General features: G+C 40.0%; 1 long non-coding RNA gene across 1 annotated transcript in view; it reads left to right on the forward strand.

The window, feature by feature from the left end:
- Positions 1-11,871, forward strand: part of LOC150019420 (uncharacterized) — a 29,725-nt gene extending 17,854 nt beyond the window's left edge. The window contains exons 3-4 of the long non-coding RNA XR_016509252.1: positions 10,943-11,081; positions 11,705-11,871. This is a non-coding gene — a long non-coding RNA (uncharacterized LOC150019420). The remainder of the gene's footprint in view (positions 1-10,942; positions 11,082-11,704) is intronic.
- Positions 11,872-12,290: the final 419 nt, after the last annotated feature.

Below are 12,290 nucleotides of genomic sequence, written 5' to 3' on the forward strand. Positions count from 1 at the left end.
GTCAACTTAGCATGGTTCAAAACTGGGACTGTGGGAGAGCCCCATCTCCGAGGCTCTCACTGCTCTTGCAAACATTCAGCCTGAATGGGGCTGAAGGAGAGGTAGGAACGCCGCAGGAAGAATGGAAGCTCTAGTTCCCTCTTGTTGAGGCTGTGTGGGTGGGGACACAGCAGTTTTGTAAGCCCAAGGAAAGAATTAAAAAATCAGTACGTTCATTGTACACTCGAGTCAGTTTCAAAGGTAAAAGAGACCTAATTTCTTCTTAGAGGAGTTCACATTTTAGCAGTGGGAGGCAAACCTGCAACACAGAAAAACAGCAAGGGTGTGTGCAACAGTGGTCAGGCCTGCTGGGGGCCAGCATCTGTGGACACGTTATTTCATTCAGTCATCACAGCATCCTACTGAAGTAGGCACATCCTCTGGTCTTGCCCACGACAAACTGAGCCCAGCTGAGGCAGTGTGCTGTTAGGTAAGTGACAGCATCTGCATTCAAACCCAGCTCGAAGGCCAGAATGTGATCCATTCTAGCACTCTGTGCACTGAAGGGGTAAGTGAAACTATTTGCGAAGTATATTATACAAATATAGAGTGATAATTATATTGTTATTTCTATGCATAACACTGCCAGCACTTGGAGAAAATGGAAACGAAACTTGGTCAGGTTGCTCCTGGGAAGCAGAGGGCTTCCTGCTGGACAAAGAAAGCATCATGCTTGTTATTCAGGATTTGGGCCACACAATACTTTGATCTACAAATTTTAGTATTTAACAAATGAATATTTATTGTTTTTATGAGCATTGTTTTGTATTAAGCAAATTTGGAGGAGAGGGAAGGAATAAATATTTGGGACAGCAAACATTTAAATGCCAGCAGTTAATTTACTTCCTTACCTTGATTTACAATGGTAACATTTGGGTGGAGAGTTGAAAAAAAGGAACACTCTTTTGTTCTTGTTTTATTTAGAATTTCTAAAGTCTAAAGGAATGTTTTTATTGCAAGTACATAAAGTAATGAAAAAAAAAAAAAAAAAAAAGACCCAAGGATTTAAATGCCATTAAAGAAGCTTAACCCCAGGGTGTTAAAAGAGCAAAGGAAATTCTAGGATTAAAAAAAATCTTTTAGTATTTTGTTTTTCCTTAAAAACCTTCCAACTTCAAATTTGTGGTTACAAGGCAAAGTGGGGAAAAGGAGTGTCACAAAAGGGAAATAGTAAAATGAACCTAAGCTTCAGACAAGTAGACCCAGGACCCCACAAACGGAGGAGAAAGGACTAATGACCAGGTGGTTTAGGGCAAAGGAGACAGTAGGTGTCTCATAGACTAGAGGCTCTTACTGGGATGACTTAGATGGTTCATCTAGCGCAGCAGGGCACCAGCGGTCCTGTCCTCTGCCTGCGCAGGTCCAGCTTGCATGACTAAATAGCCACCAGCTTTGGAGTCTTAGGAACCTCAAATCCTAAAATCGCTTTTAGAGCCGATGCGGTGTTTAACAAGGGTCAGCTAGAGGGAAAGCATCTGATAGGCTCAGGAGGCACAGGCTCTGGCTCTTAGTGCTTCAAACATACCATTTGCGTCAATCAGATGTTATTTTCAGGAAAGAAAATAGTCTTGTCTCTGGGACTTTGCCACACTGAAAATTGTTCTGAAATTTTAACATACTCCAAAGTTTCCTAATTTCCACAAGTGTCCACAGCTTGTGTTTTTCAGGGCCTGTTATTTCAAATTCGATTTTTCTTATTTGTTTTATGTCATTATCACAAGCAGAATGGTGTAGCTATGGCAATGCTTATAGAACGTGTGTCACGCTCTGGGCAGCAGTGCCCTGGGCGCAACTCAAGCTGCTGGGCAAGGAGGAAGATGACATCAAAGAACCTGAAGACTGAGCACATTTACTCTTCTGATTCAAATTACTCTGTTTGGAAAAGAGTAAACACAATTACCTTAACAACTGAGCTGGAAGGCTTTGAGGGCTTAGCGGGACATTGTTTTCCTAGGGAGAGGTGGGGATGGCTGAGGATCTGGGAGAGGGGCCTGGAGATCCAGGTGGCTTCATTTGTTTTCCCTTTCTTCTCAGAAATGTGGTGGAGCAGTCAGTCCCAGGCTGTTGAACTGAATTTCTTATAAAATTAACTTTGTTGATTTTCCCAGATTAAAATGGAATTAGTGTTCATTATAAAATAATTAGTGAGGCCCAAAAAAGAAAATTTACAAAGTTCTGTCACCAAGTCTCTTCCTACATTTGTGCCCCCAGCCAACCACGCCCCTACATAGATTTTATATCCATTTATAAACATCCCCTCCTCCAAACAATAACATGTTGTTCTTTTTTTTTTTTTTTTTTTCTGAATTAGTGTATTCTGGAGGCATTTCACTCTCAATCCCTATAAAACTGTTTCATTCTTTTTATCTGTAGCATAGTATTCCATTACATGGATGTTCTCATGTTTATTTAACCTGTCCTCTATTGATAGACATTTAGGTAGTTTCTAATCTCTTGCTATTACCAAAAGTGTGACAATTTGTGGGATTTTGCAATTGTGAGAGTGTGCCTAGAGAACTAGAATTGGATTTGCTAGGTTGGGAGGTATCAGCATTGGTGGTTTTAATAGGAATTATTGCCTTGCTTTCCATAAAGATTATAGCAATTTATTTCCCCACAGCCATATGGGAGAGTGCCTGTTTCCTCACATCCTTGAAAACATAGTTTGTTATCACACTTCTGGATCTTTGCAATCTGGAAAGTGAAAATACTACCTCAGTGTAGTTTAATGTGTACTTCTCATACAAGTAAAGATGAACACCTTTGCCTAACTTTAAAGAGCTCTTTGAATTTTTTATTCTGTATGTTTAAATTTTTTGCCCATTTTTCTATTGTTATTTTTCTTTTTTCAAGTTTTATTTTTTATTTTATTTTTTTATTATATTTTATTGATTATGCCATACAGTTGTCCTGGTTTTTTCCCCTTTGACCCTCTCCTTCCAGTACCCTCCACTCCTTCAGGCAATCCCCACACCAGTGTTCATGTCCACGGGTCATGTGTATAAGTTCTTTGGCTACTCCATTTCCTATACTGTACTTTACATCCCCATGGCTCTCCCTCTCCTTTCACCCATTTCTCCACACCCTTCTCCCTTCTGACAACCATCAAAATGCTCTCCACATCCATGGTTCTCTGTTCTTGTTTGGTTAGTTTGTTTCTTGGATTCAAGTATTGATATGAATTTATTGCCAGTTTATTGTTCATAGTTTTGATCTTTTTCTTAAATAAGTCCCTTTAACATTTCATATAATAATGGCTTGGTGATGATGAACTCTTTTAGTCTTTTCTTGTCTGGGAAGCTTTTTATCTGCCCTTTGATTCTAAATGATAGCTTTGCTGAGTAGAGCAGTCTTGGTTGTAGGATCCTGCTTTTCATGAGTTTGAATATTTCCTGACAATCCCTTCTAGTCTGCAAAGTTTCTTTTAAGAACTCAGCAGACAGTCTTATGGGAACTCCCCTATAGGTAACTAACTTCTTTTCTCTTGCTGCTTTTAAGATTTTCTCAATATCTTTAACCTTTGGCATTTTAATTATGATGTGTCTTGGTGTGGGCCTCTTTGCATCCATCTGGTTTGGAACATTCTGTACTTCCTGGATTTGTATGTCTATTTTCTTCACCAAATTAGGGAAGTTTTCTTTCATTATTTTTTCAAATAGGTTTCCAATTTCTTGCTCTTTCTCTTCTCCTTTTTTGATTTTATTTTATTTTTAAGTATATTTTATTGATTATGCTGTTACAGTTGTCCCAATTTCTTTTCCCTTTGCTCCCCTCTGCCCAGTAGCCCCCTTCCCTCCAGCAATCCCACCACCCTTAGTTCATGTCCATGGGTCATGTCCTATATTATTCCTAACTTCCCCCTGTCTATTTTGTACCAACCAGTTATGCTTCTTAATCCCTGCACCATTTCCCCATTTCTTCCCCTTCCCCCTCCCAGGTGATAATCTTCCAAATAATCCCCATACCTATGATTTTGTTCCTATTCTGGTTTGCTTAGTTGGATTTTGTTTTTATTTTTGATATTCAGTTGTTGATAGTTGTGAGTTTGTTGTCATTTCAGTGTTCATAGTTTTGATCCTCTTTTTCTTAAATAAGTCCCTTTGACCTTTCATATAATAATGGCTTGGTAATGATGAACTCCTTTAGCTTTACTTTGTCTGGGAAGCACTTTACCTGCCATTCCATTCTAAATGATAGCTTTGCTGGATAGAGTATTCTTGGTTGTAGGTCCTTGCTTTTCATCACATTGAATACTTCTCGTCAATCCCTTCTTTCTTGCAAAGTTTCTTTTGAGAAATCAGCTGATAGTCTTATGGAAACTCCTTTGTAGGTAACTCTCTGCCTTTCTCTTGCTGCTTTTAAGATTCTCTCTTTATCTTGAACCTTTGGCATTCTAATAATGATGTGTCTTGGTGTGGTCCTCTTTGGGTCTAGCTTGTTTGGGACTCTTTGTGCTTCCTGGACTTGTATGTCTATATCCTTCGCCAAATTTGGGACGTTTTTCTTCATTATTTTTTCACATAAGCTTTCAATTTCTTGGTCTTTCTCTTCTCCTTTTGGCACCCCTATGATTCAGATGTTGGCATGTTTAAAGTTGTCCCTGAGGTTCCTAAGCTTCTCCTCATTTTTTTTTTTTTCTTTCAGTTCTTGTTTCTTCATTCTGTACTGGTTTTTTTTTTTTTTTCCTAAGATTCCAAGTCATTGATTTGAACCCCGGTTTCCTTCCCTTCACCATTGGTTTTGTGTGAATTTTCCTTTGTTTCATTTATCATAGCCTTCACTTCTTTCTGCATCTGCTGTACTCAAGCATATCTGTCAAGTCTATGAGCATCTTTATCACCAGTGCTTTGAATTCTGCATCTGTTAGGTTGGCTATCTCCTCGTCGCTTAGTTCTCCCACTGGAACCTTGTTTTGTTCCCTTTTTTGGGCCATACTTCTCTATCTCCTCATCTTGACAGGCTCCTGTGTTTATTTCCCTCTGTGTCGTAGATAGAGCTGTCGCACCTGTTATGTTGTAAGGGGTGGAGCCTTAGGTATTCGTCAGTGCAGGGCAACATGTAACACCACATTGTGGTGCTGTATGTGGAGAAGGCTGCTGAGAGGGAACAATGCCACTTGCTCAGCACTAGCCCCTTTTTCAGGCAGTTCTCCCGCTTCCAGTATGGGACTGGCACCCCTCTAGCTGTTGCCCTGGCCACTGTTCCCAGAGTGGGTGGGTCTGCGGATGTTCTAGGACCTTGGGGGCCCTTTAAACAAGTGGATTCTGCTGAGAGGCTGGCAGTTTCTTCCTCCACCCCAACCCCCGCTGGTTTTCAGTCAGAAGTAATGAGGCTTTATTTTCCTCAGCGCTGGAACCATGAGCTGCATAGTTTGGTCTGGTGCTAGGAGCATTCCCCAGGTGTCCCTTTCTACTTTTTTAAAACATGTGACTGTGCTTTCCACTGGCCTGCTGCTGCCGCCACTGCTGCCACTGCCGCCGCCACAATGCTTCCTCTTCACCCCTCTTACCTGTCTGGATGAGTATTTCTTCTATATATCTGTTAGTTGGAACTCCATGCAGCTCTGTTTTCTGGAACTTCTGGTTGTCTCTAGTTTTGAGATAATTGTATTCTTCCTTAGTGGTGAAGGGAGATGCAGCTTGTCTCTCTAGGTCTCCATATTGGCTGGAAGTCTCTCTTCTCCTTCTGGCACCCCTATCATGCGAATGTTGGAACACTTGAAGTTGTCTCAGAAGCGGCTTACATTATCCTCATTTTTTGGATTTCTTCTTGTTTTGATTGGTTGTTTTTTACTTCCATATGTCCCAAATCATTGATTTGATTCTCAGCTTCATCTACTTTACTGTTGTTTTCCTGTAAATTGTTCTTTATTTCAATTAGTGTATCCTTTGTTTCGGACTAGATCTTTTTTATGCTGTTGAGGCCCTTACTATGTTCCTTGAGCATCCTAATAACCAGTGTTTTGAACTCTGCATCTGATAAATTGCTTATCTCCATTTTGTTTAGTTCTTTTTATAAAGTTTTGATCTGTTCTTCATTTGGGTCGTGTTTCTTTGTCTCCTTATTTTGGCAGCCTCTGTGTGTTTGTTTCTGTGTATTAGATAGAACTGTTTTGACTCCATGTCTTGGTAGTGTGGCCTAATATATAGTAGGTGTCCTGTAGGGTCCAGTGGCACAGCCTCCCCTATCACCCAAGCTGGGTACTTGTGATGTGCCCTTCATGAGGCCTGAGTACACCCACCTCTCATAGTTGAGACTTGGTTGCTGTTGGCAGATCAATGGGAGGGATTTACCCAGGCCAGTCAGCTGCAAGGATTTGTTGTGACCACTGACCACCAATCTCTGCCCTCTGTGGAGAATCAGCTGTACAGGAGTAGGGTGGTGGTGCTCTGATGTGGCCTATAGCTGTCCACTGGGTGCGCTCCCCTTGGGGTTTTTCAGATGGTGTAGGCCAAGGTCAGTCCCCACCTGTGTTTTACCTGGGGCCACCCTTCCTGAGCTATAAAGCAATCTGATATGTCTACTATTTGTGTTGGACTTGGAGATTCCCAGGTGAAGCCAAGCTGTGAATCTATGCTGGCTGATGCTAATGCCAGGCCTGGGGCTCACTGAGACCAGTTGTTGCTTATTTAACAGGATTTGGAAGTTGTGAAGCATGAACCAAGACCAGCTATTCGTATGGAATAGCAGCTTGGGTGGGCCCATAAGGTGGGTGGGTGGAGTCTCTGGAGATCTTCAAGACTGGTCAAACAATGTTAGCCAGATTAATGGAGCCTCAGATATGGTACCAGTTTCCCAGTTTTGTGTGGGGAGGATTTAGAAAAGGGACAATGGCCTCTGCTCACCTTGATGCCAGACACTTCAGTTCCTCCCTCTATGCCACTGGTGCCTTTGAAGCTTCTACCCCAGTGTTGGAGATCAGAGGGAGTGAGTCTGAGTAGGTGAATCCGTGTGTGGGCTCTTTAAGAGGAACTGCTTGGGGCTCCAGAAGTTTCTTCCACCTACTCAATGCCTGCTGGTTTTTGCAGCTAGAAGTTGTGGGGACTTACCTTTCTGGCACTGGAATCCTAGGCTGGGGTGCCTGGTGTGAGGCTGGGACTCCTTGGTCCCGAGGTATCCTCACAAATTTTTGTTCTCCACATGTGGGTGAGGGACCAGCCCATTCTGCATCTGTGTCCCTCCTACCAGTCTGAGTGGATGTGGTTTATTTAACTTCGTAGTTGTCAGACTTCCCTTCTACTCAATTTCTAATGGTTTTGAGTGATGGTTGTTCTATATTTTAGTTGTAATTTTGATGTCATTGTGTGAAGAGGTGAGGCATGTCTGCCTACACTGCCACCTTGACATGAAGTCCTCTATTGTTATTTTTTCTTATAGATTTGTTATAATTCTTTACATATTAATGATACTAGTCTTTTTTCCTCTAGAATATGAATCAAACATGTGTTTCCCAGTTTGCTTTTTAGTTCCCATCCGTCACTGCATAGAAAGTTTTTATTTTTATGTAATCAAATATTCAGATCTTTATCTTTTATTGCTTAAAGGTTTTATATTAACCTTGAAGAGGCCTTTCCCAAAATAGGTTATTTTAAAAATCTTTCCATATTTTAAATCTATTTGCCTATGGATTTATATTTGATACATCTGGAATTTATTTTGATGGAAATTATAAGGTAAAAAAAAAAAAAAACCCAGTCTTACTGTTATTTTTCATGTTGCTATCTGCTTACCTCAATTCTGTTTTTATTGAATAATACACATCTTTTTATTAATGTTAAAAGTTACTACTATATATTAAATTATGTCATGAGTTTAGTATATTTCTGGACATTCTGTTTCATTCCATACATCAGTTTGCTTAGTCTTGCAGCAGCACCATGTTGTTTTTAAAACAGTTTTATTTATGCATTTTGAAATCTGGTAGAGCTTGCTCTCTCCTATTACTCTTTTCTGCCAGATTTTCATGGCTAATTTCGCTTGCTATGGGCATTGAAATCAGCTTGTCTAGTTCCCTCACAAAAATAGCCTTTAAAAAAAATGTTAAGTTTACAGATTGATATAGGAAAAATTGAATTTTAAGATAGTGAGTCTATCCAGGAGCATGGTATTTTCTGCTATTTTTTTCAAGTCCTTTTGTAACTAGTAGTAGATTCTTTTTATACTCACTCCAGTAAAGAGAATCTCTGCTAATGAGGTGCTGGCAAGAGGATAAGCTCCCCCAAGAGCCAGCCAGACAAAGCAAGATTTTGGCTTAACTAATGTATATTTCTAATCTTTGGGAATCATCTTTCTCTTTAAATATACACAGTCAGTGAGCTTACATCTGTGTGACCATATTAGTAACACGCAAACAATCTCTGCGCAAAATTATTCCACATGGTTTTTCCCTTTGGACATGAGAGAGTCCAGAAGGATGACTTATTGTCCTGTAGTATTCTCACTCTCTCTCTCATTTTTATATTTAAATTTTACTTAATTTTTTAAACCAAATGTTTTATTTTGGAATAATTTTAAATTTACAGAGAGATTCCAAACATTCAGATTTGCAAAAAATGTTCCTATTGTTCCCTTCACCCTGTTTGCCCTAATGTGGGGCATTTGTCAAACCTGAGAATTAACATTGACATTACTTTTAACTAAGCACTAGACTTCATTTAGGTCTCACTAGTGTTTCCATTCATGTCATTTCTGTTACAGGATTCAGTCAGAAAACCATCTGGCACTTCATAGTATTGTTCTTTGGAGGAGACAGCAACCTTGCTCTTTGCAGCCCCTGGGGTTAACCACCTTGGCTCTTGTCCTATGGCTGGAGGAAAACCCTTATGACCGCTGAATCTGATCATTCAATCATACAATACAGCCTTCCAGCTCTACATGTTAACTTTCTGTATTTGCAACGCCACATTAATTTAACTTAAATCTGCGTGTGTGTGTGTGTGTACATGTGTGATATAAAGACAAATTAACATTTCTTTATGCCTTTGCAATGACTGTCTTTCAAATGCTACTGATAAGGTTGTCATATGTATTTTGATGAAACCATTGTTTATTAAATCAATAAGTGGGTTATTTTTTATACTGTCTAGATTTGCCTAATCTACAAAGATAAACAGTATGATTTGGTTCAGTGGTAAAAAACACGGGCTCTTAAAAATCTGGGTTTGAACCTCACTCAGACACTTACCATCTATGTGATCTTGGGTAAGCTCCTTCATGTCTCTCAGCTTGGGCTTCATCCTCTGTGAAATAGAATGATCTGATCACAGGAAGTTCCAGAGCTAATGTATGCAGAATCCTTAGTACAATACAAATTTTGATTAAAAGACCGTTTTTATACATTGGCCATCTCTCATCTTCCCTGTTCTAAAATAAGCTTTATATCCAGCCCATCCCTCAGGACCACAGCTTGGAATTTACCATGTAATAGTTATGCTGTGAAGGAATAGGTGTGGGAAGAAGTTTCTGTAATAAGGGTTCTGTCAAGCTCAGATTCTAGCCTTTCCTTTTTCTATGCATTGCTGTTTTATTCTGCACTCAATGTGGTTTGCTAACGGGAAGGATGAAATTGGCTCAGATATACATGAAGAGAGGAGGACTGCAGAGCAGGAAGAATCTCTTCCCTTCTCTCAGGTGGTCCTGCGTGGGGCTGCCGTGCTGGAGTGTCTGGCCAGATGGGCATTGCCAAGAGGCTGGGTGGCCCTGGCTGGAGTGGAGTTCACAGGCCTGATTCTGGGTGAATCTCGGGCTGACTTTTCCATGGCTGTGGCTATAGGGCCCCTCAGAGAGCTTCCGCTGACTTTGGGTCCTCTGAATGCCATTTCCAGGCTCTGCTGCCAAAGAGAAATGTTCTAATTCACTGAGGGATCTAGGAAAGGCCAGAGAACAGGAGAGGAGGGCAGAGGCAAGCTCCTTGGTCTGCTCTATAAGAACACCCTGAGCTACAGGGAGAGGTTCTAGCCCAGGATGTTTTTGAGACATGCTATTATCTCTGCAAAACTTCATACATTTTGCAATATGAATATGTCTTCTTGACTTTATATAAAAACATCTCCAGTTACAGCTCACATATTTCTTTACCTGGAGGTGATACTAATGATTTTGTTTTCCTCTCTTTTCTTTTTAAAGATTTTATGTATTTTATTTTTAGAGAGAGGGGAAAGGAGGGAGGAAGAGGGAGAGAAACTTAGATTGGTTGCCTCTCACATGCCCCCCAAGTGGGGACCTAGCCTGCAACCCAGGCACGTGCCCTGACTGAGAATTGAACCAGTAACCTTTCAGTCCACAGGCTGGCACACTCAATCCACTGAGCCACACCAGCCAGGGCTTGTTTTCCTTTTTTAATCTTTTTTTTATTTTTTATCGTGGTTATAAAATCCTGATTTTTTAATACATATATGTATATATATCTTGATCTGTGTATGTGCATGTATATATATGATATAATTTCAGGTTCTGAATGGAACATTCTTTATGAGGGAAGTAGAACCTTAAGTTTTAAAATTGCTGTCTTTTCTAATGTTGTATCCTTAATAATGTTTGGAAATATAATATGTAGTCTCCCTCAAGCCTATTTAGCAACAAAATAAGCCCCAAACCAGTGATAAATAATCTACATGCCTATGGCATTCTTGCAGATATACATACTGTTCTGTTTCAGGGTCAGAGACATGAGAAGAGAAAAAGTTGGTTTTCAGTATATTATGTCCTTGCAGCATAGACTGACAGATTTCTTCATTGCTATGGTGTTTTTAATATGGAATACTGCTTTACATTTTTATTGCTCCTCAGCAAAGCTGGAATATGGATCTTTACATCTTTGCATATGAATGTAAATTATCCTTACAGTATTAGAGAAAAGAAAAGTCTAATACATTTTCATACTGCTTTCTTTTTCTTCTTCCAGGAAAACCAGTTCAGCTATTAAGGAAACCTCTCAACACAGAGCAGAATAAGAGAAAGCAGGGTTTCAGAAAGAATAGCTGTTTACCATCAAAGCGAACCGGGTTCCACACAGACATGGTATATTATACACAAAGACAGAGGTAAATGCTTCATGGTTTTTACGAGCAATTTACTGTGCTTATATAAATGCACTAGAGCCTCTAGAATTCTCACTGATCATATTACCTGCTTTCCTGTTGTTAAAAAAAAAAAGCCAAATAATGAAATGTAATTTTAAAAAGTCAGTTTTTTGGATTCCAAACCCTCTCCCGGTACCAAAATAGCCTGATGCTTCTGTTGTGCCAACATCTATCTATCAGAGAGAACTGATTTATTCCATGTGATAAATGCCAATTTGGTGATGCCATATAATAAAAACTTCCTAGATTTTCATTTATCAAAGAGTATTTCTCTGTTCAGTTTTAAAAAGCAGGAATTTTACTTAAAGTTATGTATTTCTTGGGCTAATTTATATTTTATAAATATGTGAAATTATTAATTTATTCTATCTGTAGCTTGTGTGGACCCTGAAGCTTATGGCAGTGCTGTTATCTGTTGTAGGGATGCAAGCATGCTCTTTGATGTCTTATTCTTGGGGACTTGGGAGGATAAAGATGGAATACTCATTGGGCCCAGCTCTCCAGATGGGCTAAAAATGCAGCAGTGTGTTACATGCATTTCCACCGAGCAGGCTCAGAACTTTCTAATCTGTACTGTGTTGTAGGTAACAGGATTCTCCAAGGACTAGCAGCCCCAGCCATTTCTGCTCTCTGCCCCTCTAGGATGGGCACTGGACATCGCCTCTTCACAAATGCGCCTTCCTGCACGTGCTTGCCTCAGTGAACTGCCCCCACACTCCCTGTGTGGCATGAGGTCTACTACCCAGGAAAAATGACCATGTGAATAAAAGAAAATAATAATCACATACAGTGCCAGTATACCTGTTCTAAGTGCTTTATTTCTGTTAACTCACTTAAACCTCACAACAGCCCTGTAAGACAGGCTTTCTAGTATCTCCAACTTACAGATGAGGAAACTGAGGCACAGAGTGGTTACCCATGTGCCTCTCTTATTCTCTGGCCCCAAACTTGTATTGTTCAGTGGATGCAGACTAATTCTTGGCAATGAGATTTATTTTTGGTTTTGCTTCTTAGGACTTTATTCTTTAATTTATTAATTTATTCTGTTAGTCGACAAATCTGTGTTGACAGATCCTATGAGCCAAGCATTGTTTTAGGTGATGAGGATACAGTCATGGACAAGACAGGCATAATGGTCACCCAGAAAACCTGTTGGCAAAGACAGATTTA

This window comes from Furipterus horrens, unplaced genomic scaffold, assembly GCF_987537825.1.
Source record: "Furipterus horrens unplaced genomic scaffold, mFurHor1.1.pri manual_scaffold_2, whole genome shotgun sequence".
NCBI lineage: Eukaryota > Metazoa > Chordata > Mammalia > Chiroptera > Furipteridae > Furipterus > Furipterus horrens.